Source organism: Gossypium hirsutum, chromosome D02 (genome assembly GCF_007990345.1).
Source record: "Gossypium hirsutum isolate 1008001.06 chromosome D02, Gossypium_hirsutum_v2.1, whole genome shotgun sequence".
NCBI lineage: Eukaryota > Viridiplantae > Streptophyta > Magnoliopsida > Malvales > Malvaceae > Gossypium > Gossypium hirsutum.
Genome location: NC_053438.1, coordinates 61,287,162 through 61,306,041, shown reverse-complemented (window position 1 = coordinate 61,306,041; position 18,880 = coordinate 61,287,162). Strand labels below are relative to the sequence as shown.

The 18,880-nt window shown below is 34.1% G+C and overlaps 2 long non-coding RNA genes across 4 annotated transcripts; one reads left to right on the top strand and one right to left on the bottom strand.

Moving 5' to 3' along the window:
* Positions 1-2,598: 2,598 nt before the first annotated feature.
* On the bottom strand, positions 2,599-4,281 carry LOC107943979 (uncharacterized). Its single transcript, XR_001696110.2, has 3 exons — positions 3,975-4,281; positions 3,786-3,859; positions 2,599-3,667 (listed from the first exon to the last, which is right to left on the bottom strand). It is a non-coding gene; the product is annotated as an uncharacterized lncRNA (long non-coding RNA).
* Positions 4,282-7,573: 3,292 nt separating this feature from the next.
* On the top strand, positions 7,574-9,715 carry LOC107943980 (uncharacterized). 3 transcript variants are annotated; one of them, XR_001696112.2, is made up of 6 exons: positions 7,579-7,896; positions 8,019-8,071; positions 8,180-8,290; positions 8,492-8,598; positions 8,854-8,912; positions 9,004-9,715. It is a non-coding gene; the product is annotated as an uncharacterized lncRNA (long non-coding RNA). The 3 variants fall into 3 exon arrangements; XR_001696111.2 differs by having other exon boundaries at positions 7,574-7,896; positions 8,492-8,912; XR_001696113.2 differs by lacking the exon at positions 8,854-8,912 and having other exon boundaries at positions 7,605-7,896.
* The last annotated feature ends 9,165 nt before the right edge of the window (positions 9,716-18,880 follow it).

Below are 18,880 nucleotides of genomic sequence, written 5' to 3'. Positions count from 1 at the left end.
TATAAAACCCCGATCCAAAAGCTCTTGAAATTGGACTTTTAACTCTTAAAGTTCTTTTGGTTCCACTCGATCGGGAGTAACAAAAACCGATGTTGTTCTAGGCAACAACTTAATTTCAAACTCAACCTCACGATCTGGAGGCGACCGTAACAGTTCCTCGAGAAAAACATTCGAAAACTCCTTAACAGTTCAAATATTCTCCACAACTAGATCAATAACACTAGCATCTTTGACATAGGATAAAAATGCTTCACAATTTTCAAACCAATTTCTCTATTACCAAATAGAGATCACGTTAGATAGATAATCCCGATGCTCCCCAACCATGACGATCTCTTTATCATCAAAAATCTTCAATGTTACTCTTTCAGGAGCACAATCCAATTTGACTTGATACTCAACCAACCAATCCATGCCCAACATCAGGTCAAATTCACCGAATGACAGTTTCATCAGATCAGCCGAAAAAAACACCTCTTGTACTTCTAACGGACACCTCTTATAAATCTTATCCACTACCACTAATTGTCCTAAATGGTTGACTACAGTAATAATACTAGTCTTATTTTCTACCACATTCTCAGATTTTTAGATACATTATATGAAGCATAGAAGTGTGTAGATCCAATGCAATTCAAGTAAAGTAAGGTAGGAAATGGATAGTGAAGATACCTGCTATGACATCGGCCGTATCTCTGTCCTCTTGGCACCTCATAGCATAAACTAGAGCAGACAGCCTAACCTCTGTTCTATTCGCACCCTAAACTGTTTCTTGCTGACCCTACTTATTATTACCATTCCTATTCGAACCATAGCCCCTTTAAGGTATCAGCGCAACCCTTTGTCTTTGTACACTATTTTGTACCGCAGCTTGCATCTGATTAACCCAACGAGGACAGTCCTTAACTCGGTGCTCAGTTGATCCACAACCTAGACAAGCACCTAATCTTTTCCAACATTTTCCCAAATGGTGCTTATGACATAACCCACATAACGAAATCCTACCAACCCTAGCACCAACTGTTGCATTACTCTGCTGTAGTTTGACTTTTTTGGCCCGCTTCATAGGTCACAGGTTTAGGTTAGTGGGACTTGATTCTTTCTTATTCTAAACTCGTGCTTTATCCTTCTTTTTGTGTTCCAAGCACTTAACCTCTTCAATGATTTTATCCTTCTCAACCAAGTACTTAAAGACACTTTCTTGATGTGGGGCCACTTGAATTTTCAAATCATACCTAAGGCTATCCTTAAAGCGTAGAATCTTGTCCTGCTTAGATGCCACCATACCTAGAGCATAGTGACTCAACCTTAGAAACTCTACCTCATATTCTGACATAGACATGACTCCCTACTTAAGTGAAATAATTGCAATTGGCAGGCTTTTACATACATGGTACCCAGATGTTTCTTCTAGAAGGCCTCTTGGAAATAAGTCTGGGTAATGCGCTCAGTCAAAGTACCCCGAATTACTGACTGTTACCAGTGATAAGCTTCGTCCCTTAGCAAGGGCACAAGACTCTTAAGCTTCTGTTCTAGAGTACAATCCATATCCTTCATAATTCTGCCAATGGTCTCCATACAGTATTCTGCCACTATAGGGGTTGTTCCAGCAACACCCCTAAACAACTCTGCCCTATTAGATCGAAGCCTCTCAGTAAAAAGCCTACGATTTCTTGTACCAGTTTGGGGCCCAATGACACTCCATAATACCTTTAACATCGCTTGGGACACAACATAACCCCCAATTCCCTGAGTATCACCCTTAGTGATAGGCATTTCAACAATCTCACTAGTCTCAAGGTTGGAGATGTTTCCCAAAGAGGATGACTTAGCTTAAGCCACTTGACAGTGCCCTCCATAGCCTCGTGGACCAAGGGGTTGTGTTCCGTGAGTACTGATGATACCATCTCGATTTAAGCTTTTTAGATCTTATCTATAGTTTCACAAAGACATAAACACTAGTTACTTTTAGTTTCTAAAGTCGTAAAATTTTATGCAATTCAGTCCTAGCGTTTTTCTATAGTTTGATAGTAACGATACTAATGAAGACGATATCGGAGTCTTTGAGTTAAAAAAATATTTTTGAAAACTTTTTCAAATAACACATCGTGGTAGGTGTTTCCAAAAAAATACCCATTTAAAAAACATATAGGGAAACTCAAAATTTTTGTTTCTTTCAGGCTCAGTTATTAAATCAGACTCTGATACCACCAAATGTAACCTCCCAAACCCTACCTAGATGTTATGACCGAATCTCGAAGGTTACATTAGCCACCGAAATGATTAAGTAAAAATGTTCGGTTGAAAAATCGATATTTTGTTCAATTTTTGAAAAACTTAGCGTGGTTGCATTAGGTTTGTTAAAATCACTAGTTTTTAAATTGACTGCAAATTAAATCTAGTTTCATTTAAAAGACACATCGTTTGAAAATAAAACTCAATTGATTTTGTCGAGAAACCTTTTCAAAAACCTTTGTTTTACCGTTACACGGAGAAAAATAATTGCATTTGATATTCGTAGAAAGATCCATATTTTTAAGTCATATTAGGTCGATTTTTAACTTTGTTCAATTTTCATCAAGAACTTATGCGTGCAAAAACCCAATTTAAAAATATCTCATTCCACAGTTTGTACTTAAATAAAAATTACAGTCCCAAAATAATAATACCAAAATAAATAGAGTAATTAAAAATACTTTATTACCAGAAAATCAGAAATGAGACCTCCGTATGCCTAGCCCCAGCCAAATCCTGAGGGTTACTTGTAAAGAGTAAATTAGGGGGTGAGCTTTAAAAGCCCAATGTGAGTTTAAGCAATATAAGGATTCAATCAGTCAAATAGGCACACAATTATTTGAACAACTCAAACAATTTATCATGATATTACAATATATGAATATGGCATGCTCAATGATACAATGCAATGGTCTTACCCATCCATCCGCTACATATCACGAGTTCTCCAAAACTTATCATCCAAACTCCAAAAGAGTGAGAGTCGAAGCTCAACGTGGTTAAAACCACCAGTAATAGTTTGCAAATAAAACTGCTAGTAAAATGCGATAAATCGCCCAATCTCTTCGGTACTTCGGTGTAGTGAACTGATAATAATATTGTTGACTTTAAATGCCGTCGATACTCCATGGAACTCCTCCATCAACCTCAAATACCCAAACCCATGCAATTCAATATGACATATCAATCGTGTAGCATATCATGCTTTCAGTAATATAATGGCATGTTTAACAGGGATGCCAATATTTGGCTTCGATGTATGCTTTACGTATTTTTCATTTAACGGTAACAATGGCATGCTTACATGGTTGCATATAATCAATATCAATCATGACATAAAAATGCACCTTAATCGATGTTTCAAAATCTAGCATGCTATACTGCATTCAATACACAATTTCATTACCCAAACAGGACCTTTAACAAACAGTCTTTCTAATTGATAGCGTACCTTGCTCGACACCTCACTTATTTCCACATCAGTCATTCGACCAAACCAAAACCAACAAGAAAATTTATCATTTAAGTGTACATTATATGATTTTCAAGTTAATTAGACATAGGGGAAGACCCACACTTTTTAATGCTAATCCAAACTTTATTGCTCTCTCACAACTCTTATGCTTGAAATCTAGATAGCTCCAACTTGGATCTGTACCAAATAAAGTTTTAATCATTAATAATCAGCCCCCAACGCCCTTATTGGGTTCGATCGACCAACAAATGTTAACCAAAAACTTCTGATCTAAAGTTAAAAACTTAATGCTTACCTTGACTAACTTATGACAGCTTTGCAAATGGACTTCCCAATGCCATGACTGATCGGTATGGTTTGAATCTAGATCTTGAACATTCAAACACCAAAGAAAAGGTAACTTGTAAGATTCGACCATAACAAAATATGAAAATAAGAGAAAAATTTAGATTTGAAAGAATTAAAGTAAAAATTTTACACTTACTCTACTTGCTTAGATCTGTGACGACAAAAAAATAATGAAGAGTAGAAGAAGAGAATCAAAAGGGCATCGATGAAAAAGATGGTGGCTCACAGGGACTGCGACAATGGAGAAGAAAAGGGATTGCAGAGCTGTGATAATAGTAGTAAAAAAAAACAATAAAATAAAATATGATACAATGGGAGTTGGTGTTTAATGGGGCAGCACAAGGAGGAAGAAAATGAAAAATATTCAGAGAAACAGTGAGGGAATAGGGAAGGGCCGGCAAGGGGAAGCAAAAAGTGGGAAAATTTTGACAAGTGGGAGCTAAAAATAATATTTAAAACTAGGGGACGACACCTAGGGTTTTCTGGGCAAAAATTCGGTAAATAAAAATTATACGGGTAAGGGGAATTGAACTCGAGTCTCAAGGATAATTTTACTAATTCTTTGCCATTAGGCTAACTGCTCAATCTTGCTGTAATTTTACAACATTTTCAATTAAAAATTCGGGATATGACACTATTTTTTAAGAATTACGAGCTTTATCGATCTTTATAGAGAGAACTTACTTTCCTACTAAAAGTAAGTAAATCGTTTCTTTTGTCTTTTTTTGTTTTTGTTACTCGAATCCACACTCGACATGATTTGTGGAGCGATGATAATAGAGAAGTTCATTTGGTTAAAAGCCAGGATCGACTAAATCCGTCTCACACAAAGTACTATTCCGGTGTAGAGTTTATTATTTTAAATATAACAAAAAGACTTGATTTTGAAAACTTTTAAAACTTTCATTATAACTATAAAAATTATTTCCGTAACCGATTTTTCCAACGACCCAAAAACACTACCCCTATCTTTATACACCCAATAGCCATACAGAATATGAAGTATTCCTAGATTTCAGAAAATGCTACTATAATGAAATTATTCCAAGTAAAAGGGCACCTTCCATAAATAATGAATGTAAATGATCCAAATGCCAAAACCCAACAAGAAATTTAGAATCTTTAACGCATTATGTAGGTTTTATTTGTTTTGAAAATCAAATTGGGTTATTTGTTGAGAACTATTGCTTTATAATGACTTCAAATGATAATATGTAATGAGTGAAAGGTTTAGATCTTAATGAAAAATTGCGATGCTGTCTTTTACTAGTCTAGTGATCGTGTCATGAATCTTTTATGTTTTAGGAGTGTTTTACTTATTTATATATATACTGATTTAGGAGTGTCTTGAAATTTTGGTAAATAAAATTAGCTATTGCAAATTAATTTTTATTGATATCTTTAAAAGCAATTGTTTTATAGGTATAAAATTACGCAAAATCTTTATCAGTTGTATTTCTCAACAAGATAGCTTATCATATTGGAAGTTAGTCTTAAGATACATGTGAGAGAACTTAAATAATAGAATTGGTCCAAACTATTATTTTCACAACTTATATAATTTTGGTCCACTAATATTTTAATTATATATTGAGTAATAAATTTTGGTCCACTAATATTATAAATTTGGACCAATTAAAAAAGTGAAACCCACTAGAAAAAAGCCAAAGGTGAACAACTTGATATCATTTTCCTCCATGTGGTAAAAAGAATTTTTTTAGGTGGAGCGAAATTAAATTGTAAATTTTTACAATACTAAAAATGTAATTTCACCATTTTAATGGCCTATATCTTTATAATTTCTAAATGATTAAATCAAATATTTATCATTTTTAAGAAGTCTAAAGTATAATTTTACCTTTTTAGAGGGGGTCGGGGGCCTTACCAGTCCTCGTATCTACGCCCCTGGTGGTAAGAATGCCAACCTTTTAAAAGTGAAGTAACAAATTGTGTTCAGCAACTTGCACGTCTTCGAGCCATTAGTTGAAAGTTTCTTTTCTAAAAATGAGATCAAGACAATGTGGATGTTCTTAAAGATATGATTTTACATATTCAAGATTTTCTTATTGTTATAAATACAAAAATTGGTGAGCATTGGTCGAGCTTTATTTGATTAGCTTGATCAAGTTTAGTAATCTAATATTCTATATTTTTTATTTGATTTTAAGATAAGTTTAATTTCACAAACAACGAATATATTTATGTGATAAAATAAGTGCAAACTCAGTGTAAAAATTCATATTACCATTTATAGCAAAACTATGACAAGAATAATGTGGATCGAAATGATTAGTAATAATTTACTATCAATAAATCAACTGCAAATAAATTTAAATAAATTTACTTATTTAATAACATTTATTTTTTAGTCTATTACTAGGGGCTCTAACGGCAATAGTTTAAATATCTTGTGAATGTCTGGTAGCTTGGAGGATTCTAGTGCCTTTGACATTTTGTAAGGTAGCAATAATAATGTACTTCAAAGAAAAATTTTTTATATTAATTTTATTGAAAAATAATTTGGAGAAAAAAATGACAATTTCTCTCTGTGATTTCATTGAGAATGCGAGTGCTGATGGTGATCGGAACACCAAAAAAGTGCGATTTAAAGATACTACTTCAAGGTCAGATTTAGAGATGGCCATGGATGTGAATCCTTTACTGTCCTCTTCCTAGAAAATTATGCTCTTGGGTAAAGGATTAAATAATCAAACAGGGGAGAACAAGGTAAGTAATCTTGAAGTGGATGATGATTTTGTTTTACTCGATGTTTTACCTGAGTCATATTAATCAGGTTGTAATCGAAGAAATGTCTACATCGGTGGTGCTTAAGTTATTTGGGGTGAAACATTGGCTTTGCAACATTACAAAATCGAATTTATGGTTTCTGGAAGCCTTTCATGCCATTCCAGTTGATGGATATCGAAAATAAATATTTTTTGGTGAAATTCTAGAATTCAGAGGACTACGAAAAAGTTTTAACTCAAGGACCATGGATCATTTACGGAGAGTATTTGACTTTTTAGCCTTGGGCTCTAGAGTTTAATCCTACATAACCTTACCCAAATATGGTAATGACCTGGATCAAATTCCCCAGGGTTCTAGGACATCTGTTCAAAAAGAGAATTTTATGGGAGATTGGTGGAATGGTTGTCAAGGTTACAAAATCGGACTTCAACACGGATAGCAAAGCGAGAGGAAGATACGCTTGTATGGTCCTTTATATTAATCTAGGAAAACCTTTGTTGTTGCAGGTTCTAATTAGTGAAAATACCCAGCGCATTGAATATGAGTCGTTACCTATAATCTGCCTTTCTTTTGGGCGATACAACCATCTAAAGGAAACTTGCTTGCAAATGAAAGAGGTTGTGGCTATACCGATCAAAATTGATACAACGACAAACATGGCCTTGGTTGATTCTAGGAAAGTGGTACAAGAGGCGCAGGTTAGTCCTTGAATGATAGTGGAGAGAAAATTCAGGAGACAACCAAGGGAATCTTGAAAAACCAGAAAGAATATTTCAAGAGAGGATTTTTTAGGATCTAGATTCAAGGCTTTGATTCAGCTTGATGAGGACAATGGTTCTTTGACCATAGAAAAGAAAAGGGTGTTGATTCCTAAAAATAAGGGAAAAGAAATTATGGAGAATTTACCCAATGAAAATTAAATTATAAGGGACAAGCTGAGTGATAATTTCTATCGGGCCAGACATTGAAATTCAAATGGTTTAGGCCACTCTAGGCCCAACAATTTAAATAAAGGTTCAGATCATGAATGTAGCTCTCTTAACAGGGCTTGGGTTGGTAAACATGGGGCAATCGTATCAAATTGATCATTGCTAGCAATTAGTACTAATGATAAAATGCTTGTTTTAAGGACCTAGGAAGGTGATTTCCAGATCTAAGCACTCCCGATCAGAACTGTTACTACTCCTATTTTTTTTGCTGCAAATTCCATCGAAGACGCGTCTTTCTCCATGAATAAAGCTAGCACTTCCACAAGTATTTATAAAGGAGTGATTACCCATTTCAATCCAACATTTGAAAGTCCCGAAGAGGTTAGAGTCTCGATGAACGAAAGCATCTTAGAACCTGCGAAGCTTACAGTGTTTACTTTTTAAAAAAATGCACATACAAATTTTTTTTACTTATTCTAGAGGTGTTTTGTTGGTAACTTTAGGTGTTGTTAGACCAGAAGCTGGTAACTTATGCACAAAAGATAAATCAGTGGAGGTAATTTGCTATTGCCCGATGTGGACAAAAACCCAATAATTTTTTATAGGGACAAGGTAGTCGGTTTAAATCAACCTGAAATTCTAAAATATTGTTTAATAAATCAAGGGAAGCTATGGTGGAGTTAATCTCTTCCCAGTTGGAATGTGAAACAAGGAAGGATATGCTAGAAGGAAAGACTTCATGAGATGAAGGATTTTTAGCTTCTCAACAGTAATGGTATTTCCTCTATTTGTTGTTTTTTTATTCATGAATATCACAATTTTTTCTTCGAATTGCCAAGGCTGTGCTAATTAAAAATTCTCCCATATTTTTCATTAGTATAATATGAAATATAAGTTGGATATTGTTAGCTTACTTGAAACCAAGGTTAGTGGAGTAAAAGCAGAAATTATTAATGTGAAATTGGGTTTTCAAAAGTCTCACAGAGTGGAAGCGATAGGTTTCGCTAGGGGATCTAGCTTGGCTGAAAGGATTCGGTTCAGGTTGAAGTGCTGTGGAATCACCCCCAATTTATTGTGGTACAGGTACATTCCTATCGATCCTTAACGTCGATTTTAATCTCTTTTGTGTATGGTAGCCAAGATCGAAAGAAGTGAAATTGCATGTGGAAGGAGTTGAGATAGTTTATTCCTACGAGTTCAGTTCCTTGAATGGTGATTGGAGACTTCAACGCCATTCTATCCCCTACTAAGAAAAAAAGGCAATTTGTCTAGTGGGAGGAGGTGCCCTTACTTTGTTGATTTTATGGATTGAGCTGGTTTACATGACTTGGGTTTCAGGGGGCCACCATTTACTTTGTATAGATGTGGTCTTTTTGAAAGATTAGACCGAGCATTGGGTAATGATCTTGGATAAACGTTTTTCCCAATAGCTTGTAACACATCTCTCAAAAATTAAATCTGACCATAGGCCCTTTTTTTTCTCTATAGGGCCAGAGATCAATTTGCCTAGGGGACGATGACTTTTTCACTTCTTGGAAAGGTAGGTTGAGCATCCAAAATTTGATGATTTTGTACAAGAAAATTGGAGATTTAATGGTAACATGTCTGATGCACTCGTTTAGTTCACTAAGAATCTACAGGGGTGGAACAAATCTCTATATGGTCACATCAACACTCGCAAGAGGCAATTATTGAAACAACTATCTAATATTCGATAGAAAATAGATTTTTCTGGTTTTGATTGTTTAGCTAATTTAGATAGGGAGATCCGTCGAGAGCTGGAGAATGTGTTGTACCATGAGGAATTCCTTTGTAAAAAATGGTGAGGCGCAATTGGTTAAACTTGGGAGGTCATAACACAAAATTCTACCATATTTGCACTTTAAAAAGAAAGAAAAGTAACCAGATTACCATAATTCACAATTCTAAGAGTGACCGGATCTATGAGCTGAAGACTCTTCTGTTCGAGGTGATTGGTTTCTTTAAAAGTTTGTATGGAGAGTAACTAGGTCCCATGGGTAACTTACCCCCTAATACTTTTTCTCGATTGTATCATTATGATGTTGAATTCTTAGAAAAACCAATCATTGATGAGGAAATAAGGGTTTCACTCTTTGACATGACTTCGCTTAAAGCTCCTAGTAGTGATAGATTCCATGTACTTTTTTTCCAGAAGAAATGGAGTATAGTTGGAAGAGTAGTTTGTGATTTGGTTAAAGCAATCTTCGATAGTGGTATTATAGATCCGGATCTAAATAACACTTTTATTGTTCTTATCCCCAAGAAATCGTGCCCAGAAGGCTTATCACAATTTCGAGCAATAAGTCTCTATACGGTTTTATATAAGCTTCTTATGAAGGTAATAAGAAATCATTTTAAGTATATTTCCCCTAAAATTATCGCTCAAGAGCAGGTTGGGTTTATTGCTGGTAGAAATATTACTGAAAACATCATCATTATGCAAGAAGCAATCCATTCTATGCAAGGCCGGAATAAAAGGAAGTGGAAGACGGTTAAAATCGATCTAGAGAAAGCTTATAATCAAGTGAGATGAGATTTTATTGATATTTCTCTACAAGCTGCAGGTATTCCAAACTATCTTAGAAATATTATTATATTTGCTATCACTAACTCTACGATGCAGGTTTTGTGTAATGTTTTCCTAACTAGAAAATTCCAGCCTGTTCAAGGGATTCGACGGGGATGTCCACTTTCTCCCTATCTCTTTGTGTTGTGCATGGAATGTCTTGGGCACAATATTCATAAGGCTATTACAGATGGGAATTAGAATCCTATACGCCTAACCAAATCAGGGCCATCCCTTTCTCACTTGTTTTTTGCTGATGAATTGATTATCTATTGCAAAGCATATTTGGAGCATGGTAGACTTTTTAAAGGTATTTTAGACTGCTTCTGTGATTTCTCAAGCCCTAAAATAAATGATTAGAAAAATAGTGTCTTCTTTTCAAGTGGAGTGGATAAAGCTACAACAGAAATGACTAGTGATTCATTCGACTTTCAATGAGTACAAAATCTTGGTAATTACTTAGGTGTTCCACTTTTTCATCAAAGAGCCACTAATAGCACCTTATACTTAATGGTGGAAAAGGTTTGTAAAAAAATTACACAGTTGCGATGCTAGAAAGTTATAAGTAACCTTTGCACAATTGGTCCTTTTATCTATTCCTAGCTATTTCATACAATTTATAAGGTTCCTTACAAAAATCTATGAGGAGATCAAATGTAAGTTAGCAATTTCATTTGGGGCTCTTCTAATAGAAAGAAGAATATGTCTTTAGTGGGATTGGAATCGATGTGCCAGTCGAGATCCTATAGAGGGCTTGGAATGAGGCAATTATGCAATCAAAACACTTTTGTTCTGATGAAAATTGGTTATAACATAATGGATAATAATGATACTTTATGGGTTTGTGTACTTCGTTCAAAATATAGGATAAAGGAGAGTATATCGGAGAACATTGTGCTGGGTAAGAGTTCGTTCCTTTCGAGGTCTCTCTCAAAAGTCTAGTCTTTACTTCATGAAAATATAATTTGGTCAGTTGGAGATGGAAATAAAATTAGGTGTCGGAAGGGTCTTTGGCTCCCATGTATAGGGCCCCTGATTAATCACATTAATGACTAGATACGAAGGTGCATGGAATCTTGAGCTTTTTCGTGTTTGGCTACCAAATGATATCTTATAATCAATTTTCATGGTGTCACTCGAATACATGTGCTTTTTATGGAGTATTCTATGGAGCTCAGAGATGTTTCGATTGGTTGTCAGAACTTTGTTGTTGGCAACCAAAGATAGGAGTTTTCCTAAATATTGATGGCATTGTTTCGTTAGGATCTGGTCTTGCTGCTGCTAAGGGTGTTGTGCGAAATGAAATGGGGACTGAATTCTCGGGTACAATTGCCATCTAGGGAAGTGTTCAACTTTTGACGTTGAATTATGGGGCATTTTGGATGGTATCAACCTCATCTAAAAAAGAGGACATGACAAGGTGTTAATCCAATCGGATAGTTTCGAGGTAATTAAATCTATTCAAGATAGCACATCGACCATCTCTAATTCTGCTCTAATCAGGAGGATACAATACCTTTTGACTGAAGAAGGTTAGTGGCTTGTAAGACATATACCTCAGGAGCACAATCAACCTACTGACATTATAGCCAAACAAGCTTTTGGAAGTAAAGAAGACTTGCAGACACTTGATTCTCCCTTAAGAGAGATTCAAGAAATCTTAGATATGGATAAAATTAAAAATTTTGTTTTTCAATAATTGTCTATGTAACTAGTTGACTATTTTTCTTATTTTTCATTTAAAAAAACAATAATATACTTCAACAAAATGGGTGCATAGAAATATATTTAACACTTTATAATCGTTACATAGTGATACGATCTGCCTTGGTGTTGAGTTGAGTCGTATTTGAGTTGCCCGATCGTCGACGAGGAAGTTTCATTCGGTTCCGAAAATGGATGAATTTTGGTTAAGTATGGAATTGTATGTTGGAATAATTTCAAGGTGGCTAAAAGATAGATGGATTTTAGATGGAATAACTTTGGATGGGCTCTGTTTAACAAAGAAGTAGGATAGAAAAAGTAAGTGATGGAGATGAATAATAGAACTTAAACATCAAGAAAGATTCGATACTATAACGAGTATCGCCCTAAATCTTATATGGTTTAAGGTGACATTTGGGAATAGGTTACTGGACCTCGACCCGTTACTTAGCAAAGTAGGAACCGAAGGTATATTTAGATGGATGAACGCCACACCAGGGTTGGTGATAAGTTCAGAAACAAGTTCAGGATGATGCCACTAGCTCACTAGATAAGTCACTCGAGACTAGCCAAATTGAAGAGGAAGTTAACCTCACAGAAACAAAGTTTCATTAAAAAAATTGGCAAAAATTTTAGCAAAAGTCCCTTTACAAAGGCTAATTTCATCTATTTATAGTGCTAAAATAGGCTAGCTGAATGGTCACAAACATTCAACTTAATGTGCCATTTAAAGACTGAAATAAAACTCAAGTTTTTTCACATTCTTGAGCCAAATAACTCCATTCTTGAATTCATTTCAATTCAGCTGAATGAATGACTTTAATTGCTTGAAAAATGACTTTTGAGTTAGCCCTTGGCCAGCTGAATAGACACCAACTTATTAACCAGCTCCTTAATTGTATCTGAATGCTTGAATTAACCTTTGAAATGGCAAAAACAGGCTGGTAGTTTAAAAGGTTGCTGCCAATATTAAATAGATGTTATAATGCTCCTTAAAACCTCCTTAAATGATGTATAAACCTCCTTTGTAACAACCCCTTTACTTTGTAACTGAAAATGACTTGAACAACTACTTTATTTAATTTGTAACAGCCTTGAATTGTAACGGTTATAAGCTGAAGAGACACCTGCAATAAACACATTAAAATGAACTTATTAAACATATTTAAACACTAATTAAACATATTAAAGATATATACTTAACTTAAATAAATGAGCTAAACATATGCATCAATTATTCCAGCAACTAGTTAATTAAAGAAGCATAAACTTAAACTTATGCATCAATAAATAATCCTAGTAACTAGATTAGTTAAGAGCAACACTTATTAAATAAAGTTCAACAAAAACACTTATTAATTAAACTAAGATGAGGTGAATAAATGTCCAACAACTCATTTATTAAACTAAGATGCTTAAATGCATGGTTTGAAATGCAAACTAAACGAGTTACTTAATGCAAGGCTTAATTTAATGATGCAGACTTAAACTAACATGGGAGTTACATAATGCAAGACTTTATTAAATGCAGAACACACAAAGTGCAAGTCTAAAAACTAAAAATATGCAAACTTATTAATTTAAATAAAACTATATTTAATTAAAAAGTCCTTAAAAATATTGGCCCAATAATCAATCAAGCTTATGAAATGTTTCATGTTGCACTTGGGCCCTTCAAGTTTAGGCCAATTCTGATGTCGGTGAGTTGTGTCAAAACATGATGCGATCAGGTTCGTATCATACCCTCCCTCTTAAAGATGATTTTTTCTCGAATAGGGCCACTTGCTCGCGAAGAATCTTCCAAAGTCATAGCCCCTTTGGTTGGTGAAGTTGGCAAAGTTGCTGCCAATAACCTGGAATTTACATATGGCTCGAAAGGAAAATATGTCATTTACATACCCTCCCTCTTTAGGAGAAAGCTCTCTCGACTTGTTACCTACATGATAAAGAAAAAAAAATAGTGACAAGGTAATTTATATGCTCAAAAGAAGTTCTTGAAATCTCATTCAAAAATTAAGCATGTGAAATAATGCAGGGATCAAAAATAGAAATCGAACGTACCTTTTCGTATTGAATCAAAAAGTTCACCAATGGAATCAAACCAAAATTACATAACATTAGAGAGTTAACAACATTTTGATTCTCAAACCTCTTGAACAAAGCTATAAAACAAAGGTCTTCGGGGTCAAAAGCAAGAATTTCTCTAATCAATTTAAATTGACTTGAGATTTTTATAGTCGACATTATAAAAGGATCACAAAATAATTCAAAGTCATTATCACGCAAAACATGTTCGAATCTCGTGTACCATAATGTAGAACAACCTTTAGAATCAAAAATCTGATTTTGATTTTGCAAGATAACAACATTTACAGGCTTTATTTTCGGAAATGAAGATAAACTTCGAAGAGGATGAGCAAGTTCAATACATTTATTCAGAATGGAATTACGATGCTCACCTTTACTCGGCAATAACTTGGGAAGACGTGCTCTGGGTTTGAACACATGATTTTGATCACTCGTTTTATCATGTAACAGGAATTTCATTTTTACCGAGAATTCACCCATGCTAAACAACAAGAAAGTAAGCATACAATCATTCGATCGATCAAACCTTGCAAATCTCATTCGAATAGGCATGCAAGTACACAAAGGTTTTCCGTAAAAATTTGAAGAATTCACAAAGCCATTACAATCAAACCATTCATTCTTTTTATGTGAATATTCTTTATCACTTAAGACCAAATTTTGTATATGCCGATTTAATCGTATGACATCAACAAAATTGCTAATGCAAAATTTATCAAGAGAAAAACTTGTCATAGCACTAGCTAGAGCGAAATTATCAACTTTAGTCATAGAATTAAAAGTAATCCAATCAAAATGAAGAACTCTTTCACAAACCAAGTTTTCAGTAATTTTTCAACAACATTCAAATGTGATTGTCGTGATTCAATGGCTAAAAACTCTTTACCTTGCTTACCTTTAGGCGTTTGTGGTTTAATGTCAAATTCGACCTTACCTTTCTCGATCAATTGAAACCGTCTCTCGTTAGGAAGGTAATGAAGTTGAAACTTGTCATTCGAATCTTGAGAAACTTGAAAAGAAGAAACAACTCAAGGACAACTCATTCGTTGGTTAGTTAAAACATTCCTCGGTTTTTTTATTCTCTCTCGTCTTTTTCACTCGTTGCTTTTTCAAATTCTCTTTCTTTTTCCATAATCTCTTTTTTTTTTGTTGAAAACTCACTTTGATTCTTTATTTTGCTTTATTCTTCAACAACTACACTCGTTTCTTGGGCATTTTCTTTTCTTTCTTCAACATTTCTCTCTTTTTCATTTTTTTTCTCGCTCACATGCATTTGCAATCTCAATCTCCTTTTTCTTTCTTTCAATCTCTTTTTCAGTTTTCTTTTCTTTCTCACATGCCTTTTCAATTTCATTACAAGAGGGGGAAAACATAAAAGAATCAAAATGGGAAACCTTTCGTTGGAAAAGATAGAAATGATCCACATATGAAATAAGATCATCTTTTTGAGATTGAATCTTCGTGGTTGAATACTTTTGCGCATACGAAGAATTACTTGGACCTTCTCATTCGTCTCCATAATAGGCTTCAAACTCGTAGTTTGAGTTATTTCATCTCGAAGTCCACGTTGAATAGGAATCTCGATAGGGATCTCTTTTCACATAATCGTTAGACGATAAACTCTTTGACGATCTCATTTTTGTTCTTTGGCTTGAAGAAATTCGCTTTCGATGGTAGGAAGATGGAAGGAAACGCTTGCGCATCACATCTTTCATTTCGGACCAGGTTGATATTGGGCACTCTCCGTTTTGTCTTCGACTCATGACGAATTGATCCCACCAAATCATGGCATAATCGGAGAAACCGTTCACCGCAAGTCTTACTTTCTTGCTTTCTGAGTAACAGTGGTACTCGAAAACCAATTTTATTTGGTTTTCCCATTCAAGGTATGCCTCCGGGTTGGATCGACCTTTAAATGGTGGAATGGCTATCTTGTTACTCTTTAAATCACCATCAACACGTTCATGCTCTCTAAAGCCTTGGTTTCAATGAATGCATCGCCTTTCACTTTGATTGAATGTTTCGAATGATGGATCAGATCAACCACCAACAGCAGCAACTTTTTTTTTGAAACTTAAAGACATATTGTTTGAACCTCACCACAAAGCCTCACTAGTCACTCACAAAGGAAAAAAAATAAGATGGCACTCCACTCGTGTTTGCACTCGATATATTGGATTTTTTTACTCTCGATTAGACTCACTACTCTCTTGCCTTTTTCCCCTAGACCTCGTCTCACAATTTCGTATTTCGTCTCAAAAGACCTGTTTGCTTGCTTCGGGGTCGGTTTCAAATTGATTTCAAAGAATGAGATATTTCGGGTGTAGGTAGGCTGACCCAAAAGAAAATTTGGGGTTTGAGTGTGGTGTTGGTGTTGGAAATGTAATGGGAAACAATAGAGAAGTCAAACTTGCTGGATAGGAAACAAGAATACAATCACAAAGCTTTCAATACTTCTCTTTTTTTTTTAAATTTCATATTTTTGTCAATTACAAAATACTAATTACAATGGAAATACTTGAATTCAAGAAATATGTCTCCTTTTTTTCGATTTTTTTGAAATTTTTTCGATTTTTTTTGAATTTTTTATGAACCTACTCCGGGATTGCTACGAACGTTGGTACTCCTCGATTTGTAGCTCTGATACCAAATGATACGATCTGTCTCGATGTTGAGCCGAGTCGTATTTGAGTTGCCCGATCGTCGACGAGGAAGTTTCGTTCGGTTTCGGAAATGGATAAATTTTGGTTAAGTATGGAATTGTATGTTGGAATAAGTTCAAGGTGGCTAAAAGATAGATGGATTTTAGATGGAATAACTTTGGATGGGCTCGGTTTAACAAAGAAGTAGGATAGAAAAAGTAAGTGATGGAGATGAATTATAGAACTTAAACATCAAGAAAGATTCGATACTATAACGAGTATCGCCCCAAATCTTATATGGTTTAAGGTGACAATTGGGAATAGGTTAATGGACCTTGACCCGTTACTTAGTAAAGTAGGAACCGAAGGTATATTTAGATGGATGAACGCCACACCAGGGTTGGTGATAAGTTTAGAAACAAGTTCAGGATGACGCCACTAGCTCACTAGATAAGTCACTGGAGACTCGTACGAAATTGAAGAGGAAGTTAACCTCACAGAAACAAAGTTTCATGAAACAAATTGGAAATTTTTTTAGCAAAAGTCCCTTTACAAAGGCTGATTTCATTTATTTATAGTGCTAAAATAGGCTAGCTGAATGGTCACAAACATTCAACTTAATGTGCCATTTAAAGACTGAAATAAAACTCAAGTCTTTTCACATTCTTGAGCCAAAGAACTCCATTCTTCAATTCACTTCAATTTAGCTGAATGAATGACTTTAATTGCTTGAAAAATGACTCTTGAGTTAGCCCTTGGCCAGCTGAATAGACACCAACTTATTAACCAGCTCCTTAATGGTATCTGAATGCTTGAATTAACCTTTGAAATGGAAAAAACAGGCTGGTAGTTTAAAAGGTTGCTGCCAATATTAAATAGATGGTATAATGCTCCTTAAAACCTCCTTAAATGATGTATAAACCTCCTTTGTAATAGCCCCTTTACTTTGTAACTGAAAATGACTTGAACAACCACTTTATTTAATTTGTAACAGCCTTGAATTGTAACGGTTATAAGCTGAAGAGACACCTGCAACAAACACATTAAAATGAACTTATTAAACATATTTAAACACTAATTAAACATATCAAAGATAAATACTTAACTTAAATAAATGAGTTAAACATATGCATCAATTATTCCAGCAACTAGTTAATTAAAGAAGCATAAACTTAAACTTATGCATCAATAAATAATCCTAGTAACTAGATTAGTTAAGAGCAATACTTATTAAATAAAGTTCAACAAAAACACTTATTAATTAAACTAAGATGAGTTGAATAAATGTCCAACAACTCATTTATTAAACTAAGATGCTTAAATTCATGGTTTGAAATGCAAACTAAATGAGTTACTTAATGCAAGACTTAATTTAATGATGCAGACTTAAACTAACATGGGAGTTACATGAAGCATGACTTTATTAAATGTAGAACACACAAAGTACAAGTCTAAAAATTAAAAATATGCAAAATTATTAATTTAAATAAAACTATATTAAATTAAAAAGTCCTTAAAAACAATTGCCCAATAATCAATCAGGCCTATGAGATGTTTCATCTTGCACTTGGGCCCTTCAAGTTTAGGCCAATTCTGATGTTGGCGAGTTGTGTCAAAACATGATGCGACCGGGTTCGCATCACATAGTTTCCAATTTACTTAGTAAGGCATTTTGCTATCAGTTTTTATTTTTATTATATACATTTGCAAAATTATAGACTCAAAGTCATAGAAACAAAACAACTAAGATAAACTAACACATAGGATCTATTGTTGGCATAAAATTAATTACTTAAAAGGTATATAAAATAATGTAAATATATATATATATAAGATAGTAAACTCAAAATGTATATAATGTAGAAAGTTAACTTTATAAATTTAAAAGTATTTATGCCTTGTTGATTGAATTTTAGCTCAATTAGTATGATATTGTTGTCAATGCAGGAGGACGTAGGTTTAAGTGCGTTGAAACGCATTATCCTTCTATTTATGGGTTGGAGAGGGACCATTAGTAGTTTTAGACTTAATTAATATAATCAAAACCTATAATAAGATTATTTTTAAAAAATCATCTATGCCTTAATTATGTTTATTCTTAGAATGTGGCATTTTTGTTATTTTAGAAATATAAAGACCGAAGAATGGCCGGATGATGTTACAAAAAATGTGATTTAATATACAAAGAAATAATGTTACAAGAAATAATATACACAGATGAAATCTATCAAACTTGGTCTATTCGAAATGGCAAAGAAATAATGTTACAAAAAATGTATATATATATTTGTGATTTAATATACAATTTATTATACAACTTTTTAAAAATTATTTATTTTATACA